Source organism: Corvus brachyrhynchos, unplaced genomic scaffold (assembly GCF_000691975.1).
Source record: "Corvus brachyrhynchos isolate BGI_N302 unplaced genomic scaffold, ASM69197v1 scaffold32, whole genome shotgun sequence".
In the NCBI taxonomy this organism is placed as follows: domain Eukaryota; kingdom Metazoa; phylum Chordata; class Aves; order Passeriformes; family Corvidae; genus Corvus; species Corvus brachyrhynchos.
In genome coordinates this window covers 9,863,551-9,879,426 of record NW_008237919.1, presented here as the reverse complement: position 1 = coordinate 9,879,426, position 15,876 = coordinate 9,863,551, and the positions used below count along the sequence as shown (strand labels likewise).

General features: G+C 44.0%; 1 long non-coding RNA gene across 1 annotated transcript in view; it reads right to left on the bottom strand.

Annotated features, from left to right (window-relative positions):
- Positions 1-2,322, bottom strand: part of LOC108446489 — a 66,124-nt gene extending 63,802 nt beyond the window's left edge. The window contains exons 1-2 of the long non-coding RNA XR_001861699.1: positions 2,211-2,322; positions 1,232-1,333 (exon numbers count right to left, since the gene is read on the bottom strand). This is a non-coding gene — a long non-coding RNA (uncharacterized LOC108446489). The remainder of the gene's footprint in view (positions 1-1,231; positions 1,334-2,210) is intronic.
- Between the last annotated feature and the right edge of the window lie 13,554 nt (positions 2,323-15,876).

The following is a 15,876-nucleotide window of genomic DNA, read 5'->3' as shown; positions in this document are numbered from 1 at the left end:
CCCTTGTCCTGACTCAGCATCCTGGTGAGAGCAACGTGATTACTGCTACCATTGTCACTCAGCTGGTGAGGTTCCTTGCCGTGGTTATTTGCCTGTGGTAGCTTCAAAGACCATCAGCATCACCTCCCTGGGGTTTACCAGATGCAGGTTAGCAGTTGCCTGCTTTGTACTACATGACCATTGCAAAAGGACTTATGGAAGAAAACCACAAAGAAATGAACTGTAAGTGCATCCCATCCTCCTCCTGTGGTGGGCCCAGAAGCCACGGTGTTGTGAGTCTGCCTCAGTGAGAAGTGATTTCTTAGCTGACATTTGGGCATGTGGAAGGCTAATAAGTGTTCACGCTGCTTTTCAGCCAGCTAATCAAAATCGGTTGTGGTTTATTTCTAGCCTTCACCTCCATATGCACCAAGGAAAAATGTCACTGTACCGTCCACTGAAGTAATCTGTATTTTTTCCATGTCCAGTCAACTCTTGATGATATTCTCCATAGACTAACACAGAACATATGTAAATTGGAATGTAAGAACATATTTAGTATATTTACCTTTGAAAAATGAAGTTATGATGAGGAATGAACATCAAGGGGGAAAGGGGTGGGGAGATGGCTGGGAATATGTCATCAGGGCACAGCTAATCTCCAATCTGGATGCGCTGTTCCCAGGTGATCAAAAGCTGACTGAGTTTCAATCACAAATGTGGCTCCTTTCTTTTCTGCCAAGTGAGCTTGAACTCTCTGGGATAATCTACATCTTTTTCTCATTGCAAGACTTGGCACTATTCAGTAGAAATAGCATGCTTTCTCAAGGAACTGCAAGAGTAATGGAGGCTGAGGCTTTTTGAATCGTAGCTGAGATGCATTAGCAAAGCTGTGGGGTACTTCCTGCAGCACCTGCCTGGCAGCACTGGGAGCTGATGGGTTTTCCCTTTCCAGATCTCCAGATGAAAACGGCTTTTAAAGAGGCAGCTCCTATTGCATGCTTGGTTTTGGCAACTAAAGGCTGATGCTTAGCTGGGAAGAGAAATCATCCATTCCTTTTCATCGTGACCTCTTTACCTTAGCTTCACTCCACATCTGGTCCTCTTACCCTAAGCCGCTGCCTGTGATACACCCTTTCTTTTTTCTATTTTTCTCCCTTTGTAACTTATCCCCCTCTTATGTTACCACCTTTCAAAATCATAATAGCTTAACATGATGTTTCCTGCTATCATTCCTTCCTCACCTCCTCACCTGTGGTCCTGGTTGCAGCCGTAAGCTCTCTGGGAAATGGGCTTCCTCCACCTCCTTTCTGCATCTGCTGGATGGGGGCCCCAGGCCTGGTTGCTCTGTAGGCTAATAAACATGCATAAAAGTAGTGATAACAAGTAGCAACTCTGCTCCTCAACTAATCAGTTCCTACTGATATGTTGAGTACTTTTTTCTTTAGAAATTGCATATCCAATAGCAGAAAATGGGAATTAATCTGTAATTTTATGTGTTGCCAATTCAAAGGACAGTAATCACCTCACCTGAGTTATGCTGCTGACCTGATGCAAAATGAATTTGGAATTCAAGTAATGGGAATACATTTTTCAGTAATCATTTGAAGATGGAATTCCTGAAGAAATTAGTGAAAATTTTTGTGTAAGAATCAATAACAAGAAAGTCCTGAACTGCTCCTTAAGAGTCCACAAGTCAAAAAAGTACTGAACTTCATCCAATAAATAATACATCGTGAATTGTTCGCACAGCTGTGCTCTACTTGCAAGGGAAGTTCAGGGGGTCTAATAATCCCTCTTCATGCAGAATATTTTGTTACATGGGGAAAACAGTAATTCAGAGGATTCTCAATTTTTCTCCTGTAATAAATTAAGAAACTTTGATTTTGGCATTTGCAGGGAAAACACTTTTTTTTCTTCACGGCTGTGAACTATCTCAGAATAGATTTTTTTTAAAGGAAATTACTAGCATGGCTGCCATTAAACAATGAGCATTGGTCCAGTAATTACTACACAGTCCCAAATGATGTAGTACAGGAAAATATATTTATCCCAGAGATAGTGTGTGGTAACTTATGGTAAAAGTTGCTTCTTTAGAAGCAGCCACCACAACTCCATCTGTTTTAGCTAAAATAGCTGTCCAAGTGACCCCAATTTCAACTTTATGAGGCTCATACTAATAGGGAAACTGAAGAAAATGAGACAGAGTTTAGCTTCATGTCACTACTCACATTTTCAAGCTCTTTATCAAGTATCTCTTAAAAGTGTCCTGTATGCTAGAGCTCCAAACGTCTGTCTGCAAGTGATGGACTCATCTTTAAAGAAACAGACCCACTTAATGTGTCGAGCTACAAACATGAGCCTATTGGTGCATATGAACTAACATGTCACCCTGTGATTGATGTTTCCCTATTACTCTGCCAAAATACATTAAGTTAAGCTCCTTTTCATCTCCACAAATAGTAGGGACTACAGATGGCCCTCATTTGTAATCCTCAGGAACTAGCACAACCAAGCAATGCGAGGGGGTGTCGGTACCCATTGCCCGCCTGAAATGGATTAGGGAGATTTCAGTATGGAGCAGCGTTGCAGGAACAAAGTAACATAGCAAGAAATAATGAAAAGGAAGGGGTGCTGACAGTGGCTGCAGGCATTATCGAACTATGCAAATGACAGTACTCTCTGAGCAGACAATCACAGAATCACATTGTCACAGAATCACAGAACAGGTAAAGTTGGAAGGGACCTGGTTCAACCTCCCTGCTCAAGCAGGGTCATCCTAGAACGTATAGCACATATGCATCCAGACAGTTCTTGAATATCTCCAGTGAGGGAGACTCCACAACTTCTCTGGGCAACCAGTGTTCCAGTGCTCAGTCACCAGCAAGGTAAAGAAGGCCCTCCTTGTGTTCAGGTGGAACCTCTGGAACTTCCTGTACATCAGTTTCTGCCCATTGCCTCTTGTCCTATTGCTGGGCACCACCAGGGAAAGCATGGATCTATTCCAGTGACACCCTCCCTTCAGATAATTACAGACATTGATGAGGTACCTTCTCAGTTGTCTCTTCTCGAGGATTAACAGGCCTAGTTCCCTCAGCCTGTCCTCATAAGAGAGATGCTCCAGCCCCTTGATCATCTTTGTAGCCCTCCACTTGACCTGCTCCAGGAGCTCCATGTCTCTCTTGTACTGAGGAGCCCAGAACTGGACACAGCACTCCAGCTGTGGCCTCACCAGGGCTGAGTAGAGGGGCAGGATCACCTCCCTTGACCTGCTGGCAATGCCCTTCCTAATGCACCCCAGGATACCATTATCCTTCTTGATGAGACGGGCACTCTGCTGGCTCATGGACAACATGTCCACCACGCCCTCCAGGTCTTTCACTACAGATCTGCTTTCTCAGCAGGTCACCCCCAGCCTGTGCATGAGGTTATTCAGATTCAGTGATATTTTAGCAGTGTGCATGACTCAAATCTGCGTACTCTCTGGTGGCATTCTGGTCCCACAGAATTTCATGGCTCACCTACTGACTTCAGTTTTGGTCAGGATTTCATCATGGCCTGAAGATTGTTGAGGTCCTGATGAAAGGCAGAAAAAGGTGGAGGTTGTTTCTTGGCACTCTTTGTCTAGTGAGCTTGTGTGACTGGGAGATGGCTGGGCATCTGCTTTTTGTAGCTGTGCAAAGCAATTCCCCTGTGGCCTCAGACTCTTTGCTGGAGGTTCCCACTGTAGGTGTCTTGGCTGTAGCTGGTCATAGAATCATGGAATGGTTGGAGTTGGCAGGGACTTTAGAGATTGTCTAATTCTAATTGCCTTTCCATGCACAGGTACACCTTCCACCAGGCTGCTCAAAGCCACATCCAAGCTGGCCTTGAATACTTCCAGGGATGGGGCATACACAACTTCTCTGAGCCTCACCACCCTCATAAGTAAAGAATTTCTTCCTTTTGTCTAATCTGAACCTACCCACTTGCAGTTGGAAGCCATTACCCCTTATCCTGTCACTACAGGCCTGTGTGAAAAGTCCCTCTTCAGCTTTCTTATAGCCTTCTTCATGTACTGGAAGGTCTCCCCAGAGCCTTCTCCTCTCCAGGCTGAACAACAACAGCTCTCTTAGCCTGTCTTCAAAGAAGGAATGCTCTAGTCCTCTGATCATCTTCATGGCCCCCCTCTCGGCCCACTCCAGTGGGTCCACAGGTCAAGGGAGCTGTGGCCAACAGACCTGGGAAGAGGAGCTCTGACTGCCCAAGACATGTCTTCTTGGAAAGCCATGCTGTGTCAGTAAAGAGAGGAGATGGGCCCTGTATCACCTTCACCAGGATGAGGGCCAGTGGCAGGCAGGGCCCCAGATGTTGGATTTCTCAGGGTTGCACACACCCTACCAAATGAAAGCATTTTTGCACACAGCACACGTGTGTCTCCTCACCAGTAAACATGTCCTCTCACTGTCATCAGAGCTCATGCACACAGGATCCACCTCAGCCAGCCCTTGGCTCTGGAGCCTGCCAGTCCTTCTGTGAGAAGAGGAGGGGGATGGGAGGTGGATGCAGGTCTCCGTCTACCATGGGTTTCATTTTACCTCGTGTCAAAACTATTCCCACCTCTCATGTGAAGGGAGTGATTGCAACACAGATAGTCTTCACTTGATGCATATTATGAGAGTGAATTTATGTCACCTCACTTTTTACAAGAAGAGAAAAAAAACAAAGAAAGCAAACAAAGATTATTTTGAGAGAGGGATTTGTGGGGCAGAGGATGGCAGATGTGGCTGTGAGAAGACGGCTCCAAGTGCAGTTTGGAGGCCAGGCAGGAAGGGAGCCCCAGCCTCCAGACAGCATAAGAGATAATGAAGGTCTTTCCAGACACCATTATCTGCTTCAGCAAAGCACTGGGACTGGCCGATGGACCTTCTCCAGGGAAAGATGTATGCAACTCCTTGGAGGTCCATGCCTAGCCAGGGGAATGAGGCTGGTGTGGGTCTAGATGCAGAAACTGCAGAGACAGAGATGTCTACCTACAGGTGCTAAAAAAGCTAGCAGAGAAATTTTCTTGCTTGCGTCCTGTGAAAATCTCCGTTCTCAAGCAAGCTAGCTGTAAACAGTGTACAGAGTTTTGTAAACCAAGACTTTCTCTCACAGGTGCAAACTTGTTATGCACAGTCTTGTTTTCCACACTGAAGAATTTATTTTGAAATAGGCATCGTAGCATTCAGCCAATCACTCTGGGAGGTGTATGGTCAAGCACCCAATAATGTCATTTCTCTATTGCAAACCAAGTTATATAAACAAGGTGATAATTAATTAAATAACCCCATTTATCCTGGACTTCTGTGTCGTTCTTCGTGCCGTCCCTGCGGACAACAGCAACATCTGCATCTTCTGCAGGGTTGCTGCTTGCAGCCACACAGAAGTCCAGCTGGATCCTGGACATGTGACAGAGGAGCAGACAGCAGTCTTCCACATTTTTACATGGTGTAGTTACTCCTGACTGACTGTGAGTAATAGCAGAAAGGGCTTTCTGGAGCTGGCACCAACCTCTGGCACTTCTGTGTTTTCCCTTCTGTGCTACTCACTGCTTGCTTCATCAGTCCAATGTAGTGCTGCGGCTGACTCCTAAAACCCAACATTCCTGACATTAAACTCACTGTCTGATAAGAACTCCAAGTCTGGCTGCTCATCCTGGGTAGTGCCATGGTAGCATCCTTCCAACATCCTTCCTTCCCTCATGCTGACAGTCACCACCTTGCATTTTCCTCACTCCTTTCTTGACTCTCAGTGCAGAAAGAGATGTACCAGTGCATGGGATAAACAAAGAATATCCCAGCCTTCTCACTCTGAGCAGGCCCACACAGCCTCTCTGTGTCCCCAAGGACTGGGGGCAGCTTCACAGTATCTTGCATAAGTGCACTTATCCTCATTCTGCACCTTCCCTGGGATGCCTAAGGCCCTCAGCATCATGGTCGTGGTTGACAGGTTCCCACCACCTTTCACCACCCACATTTTTCCCTCTCCTTCTTCCACCACAGAAAGCCTCAAGATGAACTTTCATGTGAGACAGGGGAGTTTAGGAGCTCCCTCTGGCCCCAGCAAGAGAGACAGTGGAGAAAGAGGGAAAGGTGAGCAAGGGATGGGGAGGAGATGACATGGTGAGAGAATCAGGAGGCTGGAAGGATGGTCTAGGCAGAGGGTGACTCTGAGGTAAATGGCTCCTCCCATTCATGCTAAATTGTGAATAGCTTTTCCTTTACATTAAATAGCAAAATTCATAAAATTGTATAAATTTTCTTGTCAGAGATCCGGTCTTAGATATTGGATTCAATTGACTGACATATCTTTATCTTAATCCAGTTGAATTTAGATAGGACTGAATTTAGAACCAAGTGTATCAAACCTGAGCCAAATGCGTTTTGCTCTAGAGTTTAATATAGCAAAGATTTCAATAATCATATTCATAGGATTCCAATTAGGATGAGGTTGAAAATAATGATACAGTAAAAAGATAAATGTACTTTGGGTGGTAACTAAGTACTGAATATCCAACATCATATATACAGTGATGACACAGGTATTAAATGTGTGTGTAAAGTATCCATATGCAAATTGTTGACTGAATCTTATATCTGTGTGCATAATAACATGCTTCCTTCTCTTATCTGAAAAGGATGTAGGCTGAACTTCTGCATCTGCTTTTCGAAACAAAATGGACTCCTGAAATGGAACTCATAGTGCAGGCTGGTCTATATTTTCAGGACAGCTGAAAAGGTAGTAAAACCAGAATTATTCACTTCTCTTAAAATTTAAGTTTTGCAAATACTTGGATATTTCATACCTACAGAAAGAATGTTCCCTCTTGGATACAGATAGCCTGATCCTACAACCATTCCAGAATCATAGGGAATGAAATTGAAAACAAAAGCCATTTTCACATCTGCTGTCAGTCTTCATTTCACTTTCTCATGAATATTTCTGTGAACAAGATTTTGTTTGCAGTGGAGTCAAACAATTGTGGGCTTTCATGTGGGGCACCATTGGTACTGATGTGGCCATGTTCAGTCTGTGGGTTTTGAAGGCTTGGGAGAAGAACCAAGTGTTCTAAGCTTCCCATCAGTAAAAACATAAGTAGGTACCTTACTGAAGAGAGGGACAAGAGTCTTGGAGAGGAACTACACAATATAACCCCAATGTGAAGACAAATCCCATGGCCTGTGTTGATATTAATGTGCTAAAGGAACTTGAAGGAACTTGAAGGAATCATGTGGGATAACTGTTATGAATACTTTAAAATCTTGTTAACTCATTTATTTAATCTTTTTTAAGAAAAATGGTGGAACTATCTCCCAGTATTTCTTTGTGTTACACAGGAGATGCAATCCTGATTCTTTTAACAGAAAGAATATCACCAAAAAAAGGATCTGGTCTTTAGTAAGTCTCCTCAGAGGGGTTAGCTGCTGTGGTGCAGCACAGCTGTTCACTGCCATGAGATCTAAGGACATCCTGTAAGGTGGCTCAGTCAAGGAGTCCAAGCATGGTTAATTCTGGAGACTATGGGAGAGAAAGTCTTGCAAAGCAGCAGGGCTAATGTTATTGGACTGGTATGTGGTTTGCTATAAATCAATTCAAACTTTCCTCATTGTAGTTTTTGTTCTGCTAAAACAACCTTAAAAAAAAAAAAGTAAAAATATGTCTTTTCCACTGGAACATAACATCTATGTTATACCAGTCAGCAGGTAACCTCTGCAATATTATATGTTCACTGTGTGTCACTGTAGGAAAAAACCTTACCTTTGCAAATAGTGTTTTTTTCAAAGTGGAGACAAGCAGTTCACTACAAAGTTATTGTATTAAAAAGTTCGACTTTTCTGATTATTCTTTCTCTCTCACCAGAAATATGTTCTAGTTCAATGCATTTAAGTGGAGTTTGAATTTTTCTCTCCCAAATCTCTGTTTAAAATCTCAAATGCCAACATAACTCCACAGTTTCTTCTCTTACCAAAAGTCCCCTTTCTGTGGGCCGTGGGGGGGGTCTTTCCAGGGGCTAGCACAGGATTTCACACAAAAAACAGCCTTCTGCATCCCAGTTTCTTATTTAATTTCTGGATCATCTGCTCAGTGGCAGCATTTCAGCTGTTCATGGAGTTTTCCAGCGTCCCGCAACCTCCAGTGGGTGTGCCGAGGCTTTTGTTTCATTGTTGGTTTCCCTGCTATGCTGCCAATGACTGACAGCACACATACGCCCCCTGAGAGCACGATGGACTGTGTATAGTTCACCAGGGACATCCTGGCGGCTTGTGAACCGATGCAGGAAATATTGTCAACTATGTGTTAGTGATATATCCCAGCTCTTCTCATGACTCATATCTTTGAAGGTTTTGTATTTTCTTTTCTACTCCAGCAATTGATGGTGCCTGGAGTAACCCAAACCTGGTCATTACCAATAAATACTTGGTTTAACACATCCTAAGGTAACTAATTTGCTTTAAGAGAACCGACTGAGAAGTCATTTACTTAGTCCTCATGATCATATCCTAACCAGGTGCCTAATTTACAGATGATTTATCAATGTGAATCTTTAAAAAGCAGACTCCTGTGAGTCCAGCTGCACAATTTGAGATGAAAATGAGCCATGAAGGAGCCATGGGATGCGGAGGAGAGGGCACGAATGGCAGCGCTGCCTCTGGGAAGTGCTTCTCCTGCACCAAGGGGCAGCTTGGCCTCCCCACACCCAGGATCACAGTCCTGACCTGGGCTGTGGCCACCTGCCCCACTGCAACCCTCCTCTCTGCACTGCACTCACACGCCTTTGGTGAACAAATGCACTGCACCTGCTTATGGTGTACATGCCTCGCACCCACACCGTGCTGACTCACATCCCGCACACACATCTCACAAGTTCACAAACACATCTTGCCCATCTGTTCCCAGTCTACTTCTGGTGTGGTATCAGGCCTTTCTTCAACACCTCCAAGAGAAAAACTGACTGTGAAATGTCTCCTGCAAATCTCTGTGGCGTGTCAGCAGACAATGCAGTGGGACAAAGAAAATTAGGTTTTTTCTGATCATTCAACCTCTGCCAATGCACGACCCTAACATAAAATTTTATTTAATTACAGCTGATTTTACTGTTTCTTGATTAGTCACAACAAAACAAATCAGGAAACTAGATGTGATTGTTGGGCAGTTTCCCCATCACAGGTGGGTAAGGAAACTGAAGCAGAAGCCCTCCATCCAACCCAGGGCAGCATCACCTTCACTAAGAGATGAAGCAGGGCAGGGCAGTACCTGGTACCATTTCTATGAAATGCCATGCTTTTCTGTTCCTAAATGTCTATCTGCAGCAGGGAAGAGAGGCTGCCTATACAGCTGGGCATCTCCAGGCAGAGGAATGAAGCTGCTTCCCTACTGTCCAGAGAAGTCGTTGAGTCACCATCCCTGGAGGTATTAAAGTATCTGTACATGTGTCACTTAGGGACATGGTTTAGTGAGGGCTTAGCAGTGCTAGGTTAAAGGTTGGCCTCGATGACCTTGGTGATCTTTTAAAATCTAAATGATTCTGTGATCCTACTTCTGAAGGAGTCCAGACACTCAAGTCCTGATTGCTGAAGATGTTTTGGTTGTATTTTAATGGACACTGGCTTCAGTGAAGTTAAGCAGGCAACTATTCAGATGAATTTGATTCATCCCATTCTGACTATAAGATACCCTCCCACTTTTTCATCAGTTCATGCCAGGGTTGCAGTACTGTGGGGCAGAGTCAGCTCTGCCTGTGTGGGTAGCAGAAGTCCCCAGGCTTGTCTACAATCCAGAGAAAAGAGGGTGTATCATTGTTGCAAACACACTGCTTTTAAAACAGCTAGCTGCTCACTGACACCTACAGACAGCCACCAGCCCTTCAGTGTCAATTTGATATATATCTGATGGTTTAATTCAAATTATTAGTAAGTCAGAATGAATAGGACATGAGAAGATATCTCCCACCTACTTGGGGGTGTGCTAAGGAAAGAAAGTTCCAACATTTAGGTGACTGACCACCTTCTAACTCTCTTTCTGCCTTCTGCTCAAGTTCTGCTACCTGAACAAAAAGGGGCGAGTTTGAGCTTTGACTGATATGAATACCCTATTTTGTGAGAAAAAGTGTCATTTACCAGGACACCATAAATCTGGTTCAACATGTCTGCTGGTATTCAAACTGACAGATACTGTAGCTAGCTGCAACTTCCCAGCTAGGCATATCCTAGATCAGAGGAAAATCCACGAAGTGTGGAAAAGTGGTTAAAGTTATGATAATTGTTACAGTCCTGTATTTTCTACCGACAATGAAATCAGACTGTAACTCCTGAATGGAAAGAATTATTCTGTACCACTGTCCATTGTTCTTCATCATTACCAGGAAACAGGGTTATTACATAAGATTAGGTTAACCCTAGAAGAGAAGAGACATATTTTGTTTTTAAAAGATATTAAAGAAAGAAGAAAGTAAATCCTTTCTGATCTGGTAAATTGCTACTGTGCACATTCATCAAAAAGAAGACTTTTTAAAGAACATCACAGGCATAGCATGAACAAAATAAAATCTAAGTTAAGGCAGATGCTGTGTGCTCAGCTAAACCAGGGATAGCACATTAAATATTTTCAAGAACACCAGAGGGGAATAGCCCTGCTTGGGAACAGCCACATCCATCAATAGCTGATAGTCACCACCAAGAATAACCCCAGCCATGGCTACCCTGACACTGCAGGTGTCCCCATGGTAGACCAGCTTTGGTGGGGCTGCCCAACCTGCAGCACTCTTGTGCCAGGTCAGCACCTGCACCAAAACCCCTCAATAACTCAGGAGCCAAAGTTCCCTTCTGCAGGACACATAGGCAGCTGGAGCTGGGCTCAGGACCACTGAAATGTGCCACCCTGATACACTAGAATTTGGGGAGTTTGTTTAATTTTTAGGCTTTTAGATAAGTTATACCAGTATATTAACCAGTCAACACCAGTAAACACATACTGCAGATTTTCCTGTCATCATCTTGATACAGTCTTTCATGTACTATAAAAAAATCAACAGATTAGTCGAGGTGTCAGTCATTACATATGCTCTCTTCAATAGAAGTGAAGGGATAACACAACAAATAGGTAATTTTCAGCATCATTACCTTCCCGTGTGCATATTTGCTGGGGCAGGAGCAGACATGGAGCTGTTTCTAGGCTGTTCCATATAATGCTTTTTTGATCTGCTCCAGTCATGGTTTTCAGGGTTTTTTAATCTGTTGTTGTTTACTTTTGAAGGGAATCAGATTTTCCTTCTCCTGCTACAAAGCCATAAAGAAGAAAGACAAGCAGAAAAAAAGCTTCCAGCCTCTCTTCCCTAAACGGCTGCTTGCTAATGTGCCTTGCACCTTTCTGGCTTCTGCATAACCTTTTGCATTTACTGGAGAGAAACCACGGAGCAAGAAGGAGAGGTTATTCCCACCAGATGATGAGAAATACACTTCTTTCACTACCTAGGCCCAAACCAGTCCCCAGCCAGGGCAGAAGTGGGAAGCCAGGTCATCACATGGACAAACCTGCCCTCGCTTGTGTGGGGGCAGGAAGAGGTGTGGCAGGCTCAGGGGTTGCCCACCCTGCCTGCCTGCCTGCACACATGTAAGTGCTGCAGATGGACTTTGGAGATGATGCCCTTTGGAGATGAATTGCCCTTTCCCAATGTTACAATCTGATTGCTAAAATTATGAGATGACTCTGCCCAAATTAAGGTGTAAACCATATGCTGAAGTCAATAGCATGGATTTTATTTAAAATTAAATGTGGGTAGAGAGAGATAAGGGAAAGGCAAAGAGAGAAAGGGAGGGCCAGAGAAACAGATTAAGTAGAAAAAAAGGATATCACCACTCTGTAGATTCCAATAGCACCCCATTGCTCTTCTGGTCTTCTCAGTGGTTACAGACTGAACACATTAAGTGATAGGGAAAAAGAATCCACAAAAGTTGCCTTTCGTGGGGTTTATATTGTTCAAGGGCTAGGTGGAAACGCCCCTGGTACCTCCCCTGGATGATGTAATACCGAATCAGGAACATTTCATGAGTCTTTGACACTTTCTAAGATGTTGCAGCTGTCTCTTACACGTAGTTGAATCAATCATGGCCCATTATGGTCCATCATCTGAGATGAATAGCTCAGGCTATGTGTGAATGTCCTTGGTGCTCCCAGGAGGGTTTTCACAGCTGAGCCATTATTTAAGGGTGGACACTGGAATGATAAGAAGGACTATCCCACCTAGCAGGATCTGCCTCTTATCAGCCTCTTCCCTTATCTGGAAACCCAGTTTGTAGCCTCAGGTGTGCCTGCCCTTCTGCACCTGGGAGACCTCCCTGTGCATCACTAGCAAAGCACCCAGCTGATTGTTTGAGCCATGAGCACCAATCTCTTGCAGCACCTGGGTGGTTACTGCAGGTGGTCAAATGTTAGCTGTTCAACCTCTTACACTTCTGGATACACTCTTCTCCTTTGACCTGGATAGCTGGACAATAGTACCACCTTATCTTATCTCAAGGTCCTTTTGCAGTCCAAATCAATAGGCATATTCAGGGAGGGGTGGGCTTCGGTAGATGAGCAGCTGTTCCTTTGGAGTTTGCTACAGTGGACAAAAGCCTTTTGGTGATCTTAGCAATATTTAAGCTATTAACCATTTCAGTCTCTGGCACCTGGGAGCCCTGCTGCCCTCCAGCCAGGCAGCATGGGCTCTCCTGTACCAGTGTGGGGCATCCTGTGTGTGGCTAGGCCCCAGGGCACAGAGCAGGAACAGAGGGTTACAGTCTGGACAGTGGGAATACCCCTCTGGGTGCAGGACCCAAAGAGTGAGTCCCACACCCAGCAAGTGAACACATGAGGCCAAATTTGTACATGTGCACTCGGCAAAGACACTCTTACAACACCTCCTTTCCTCCACTCCCTTGCCACCCCCATTGCCTGTGACTTTCTGTAGTTACTCGGATGTTGAGTTAGAAACATTTAAATATACTCTTTGATCCTCCACTGGAAATGGTAGCCCAACACATTTGGCTGTTAGCAGATTGTGGGGACTGTATGCACAGCCCTGTAGAGCAAAATATCTTTGGTTTTGTATAGAAACCCAGCTGTGCTCACACACGTGCCATTGTACATGTTGCATTGAAGTGTGATGACAATCACAACTGAAAACACAAGATGCTTTCAAGGCCCTGTAATTGAAGCAAAAGAAAAAAGGCTGGGCTTAGAGCCTCTAGTGATCAGTACCAGGCCATGCTCTCAGCAGAATGCTGCCTTGTAACTGGCAGCATTTGCCAGACTTTCTAATTGCCTTCCAGGCCTGGTGGCTGTTGCTTGTGCAGAATGGGAAATCAGAGCCATATGGGACCAACTGAGTGGCTGAAGTCTGTGCTGTCCAAGTTTGCCTGCAGATGGGTGGCAGCAGAAGCGATCCCTGAGGGAAGTGAAGCGAAGAAAAGAGGGCTGGAAATGGCCAGCCACCATCTGCAGCTCCTTGGGAAGGTGCCCCGTTACATCAGTGCCCTGCATCTCAGCTAAGGGAAGGGTGTTTTTTCAGGAGCAATGACTTCATTACATGCCAGTGCCTTTTGAGTGAGTGACTTTTAACGGAAGTCTGAAGGCTGGTCCCTCTGCTGAAGTTGCCTTCAAGCCCCCAGGAGCCTCGGCTAGGATTCAATTGCTCTGCCACCATCCATCATGAGCCTGAGTAATTGAGCTTTTGTATTTCCTATCTTGCCTTATTTAGCTTTCCACAGGTGTGTTTACTCTTGCCCTCTCCCTCCTTCTCTCTCTAAATACATGCCTGTACATACCCTACAAGTATATGTAGAACAAAACATACTCATTTATGTACTGTGCTTGTGATATTGTTGGCTTATTTCCCTGGATTAAAGGATTACGTGCTAAAGATGTCCATGTATGCTTGACTATTCATGCAATCCTTTAGCAATTATTTACTGTCAGTCTGACCAGTCTGGGCTGGGTTTGATTTTCTGCTGGGAAAATTCAGTGTCACCACCTTAAACTCGCTGTCCAGAGATCCAAGAACTAAATGTCCCATGTCAAGCAGCAGGAAGGACTAACCTCTCTACTTACCAGATTTTACCAGGGCTTAAAGAAATGGGCTTTACTAGAAGAACTGAATCAAAGAAGGGAAAAACAATAAAGTATCAGCTTGGAAAATCTGGTGAATCTGCCCAGACTCAGAGAAAACTAGGGAGAAAGTTGCTGTCCTGCACCTGAAATGCATGTGGATTCAGGGAAGATTACAGCATATTCCAAGAAAAGTAATCACACCCTTATGGTTTGGCAGAAAGGCCTGAGATATCTATGCAGCTCTTTTATTTAGATTCAGGCTAACACTATCTTGCTGCCATCAGTCTTCTTTGTTTCCACCACTTCTTCTCTACCACCACCTTACTACCCAGACCATCCCCAAAGTACTCCAGCTTTTTTAAATAAGGAGAAGAAACATGATGGCATCTCTTAGAGACATACCTGGTTGGTCACATATTTCTTCCCAGAAACTCTCCCCCTTTCCTCATGCTCTTTGAGCCCAAATCTTACTCTTCTTCCTATCTCTGCTGGCCCCTGAGGCTTTTGGGACAGAAGAACTCCATTTCTCTCAACTTTTAAATGCAAATTTTTGTAAGAAATAAAATTCCCGTTCTTAATTATAACTAGCAAAGAAATCCCAGCTGGTGCAGTCTGCTTCTTGCGCTCCTCTGCTGATGGCAAGGGTCTGTCTCAAGCTCTCACAGCTCAGCTACTCTTCTCCCTGTCCTGACAACAGAAACAAGGGTTGAGCTCTTGCCCTTTTAAATTTCCCAGTCCCCATTTTGAGGCTATGTATTTAAATATATATGTATACACATACATATTTGTATGCAGGAACCTGTGGGAGAGGGGAAGGCAAGAGAATCCTCCCACTGCCCTCCACTTTGTGGATACACTGAATTCAGGGAAGAAGTTCACCATGTGAAGGACCCTAATAACAATTTTAAACAACTAAATGAGGAACAGTGCAGAGAGTCTGTGTGATTGTTTAAGCTCAGTTGCATTATAAACTACATGCTCCCATGTCTTGGAGTATCTTTGGGGAATCTCCACACTGGGATGAGTCTCATTTGGAAGGTGTGGCCAAGCTGTGCTGTCTCTGAGGTTCAAGACTTGTCCAGAGAAATTCTTTCTGGCTCCACGTTTGAAAACAACTCTGGCACCTGGAGATCTTCTAAGCTGTGTCTTTGTTAGTTGGCCTGTAGCAAAAACCACAAGGCTATGACAATTCTGATTCTTCGGAATAACACAGGACCAATTTTTTCCTTATATGTTTTCAGAATAGTTTGAGGTTATGTGCCCGGTTTCATTGTTTCCCTTAGTTATACAAAACAATATCAGTCTTAACTTGTCTGCATGTTCATAGAGGTGGTTATTTTTTTTATAATTAACAAGAACATTAAATCAAGACAGCACTTGTTCAACATTTCAACACATTTTTGTCTGAAGTGATTCACTCAGCTCGTTTTCCTGGAAAAGGTGTTTTCTGGGCCTGTAATCCCCTAGGTATGTGTTTCATCTTCCAATACTGAACTGGTATGGACATATGGAAAGAAAATCTTATCTTCTTGAATAATACCTAATACCATTTCCAGAAAAGATAATAATGATTTGGCAAATCTCCAGCTATTAATGTTTTATGAGCAACTAACCCCTCAATATGCAGTTTTCATCCTTCTTGGAACAAAACGTCCCAGGCACTCCAATGCATTTGCCAAGTTTCTCAAGCACTGCATCATCATGGCTTCCATAGATGCTCATTGTAATAACAAAAATCATGGTGTACTGTTTGATATTTATGTGGATATTTAATGTATTTTTATAACG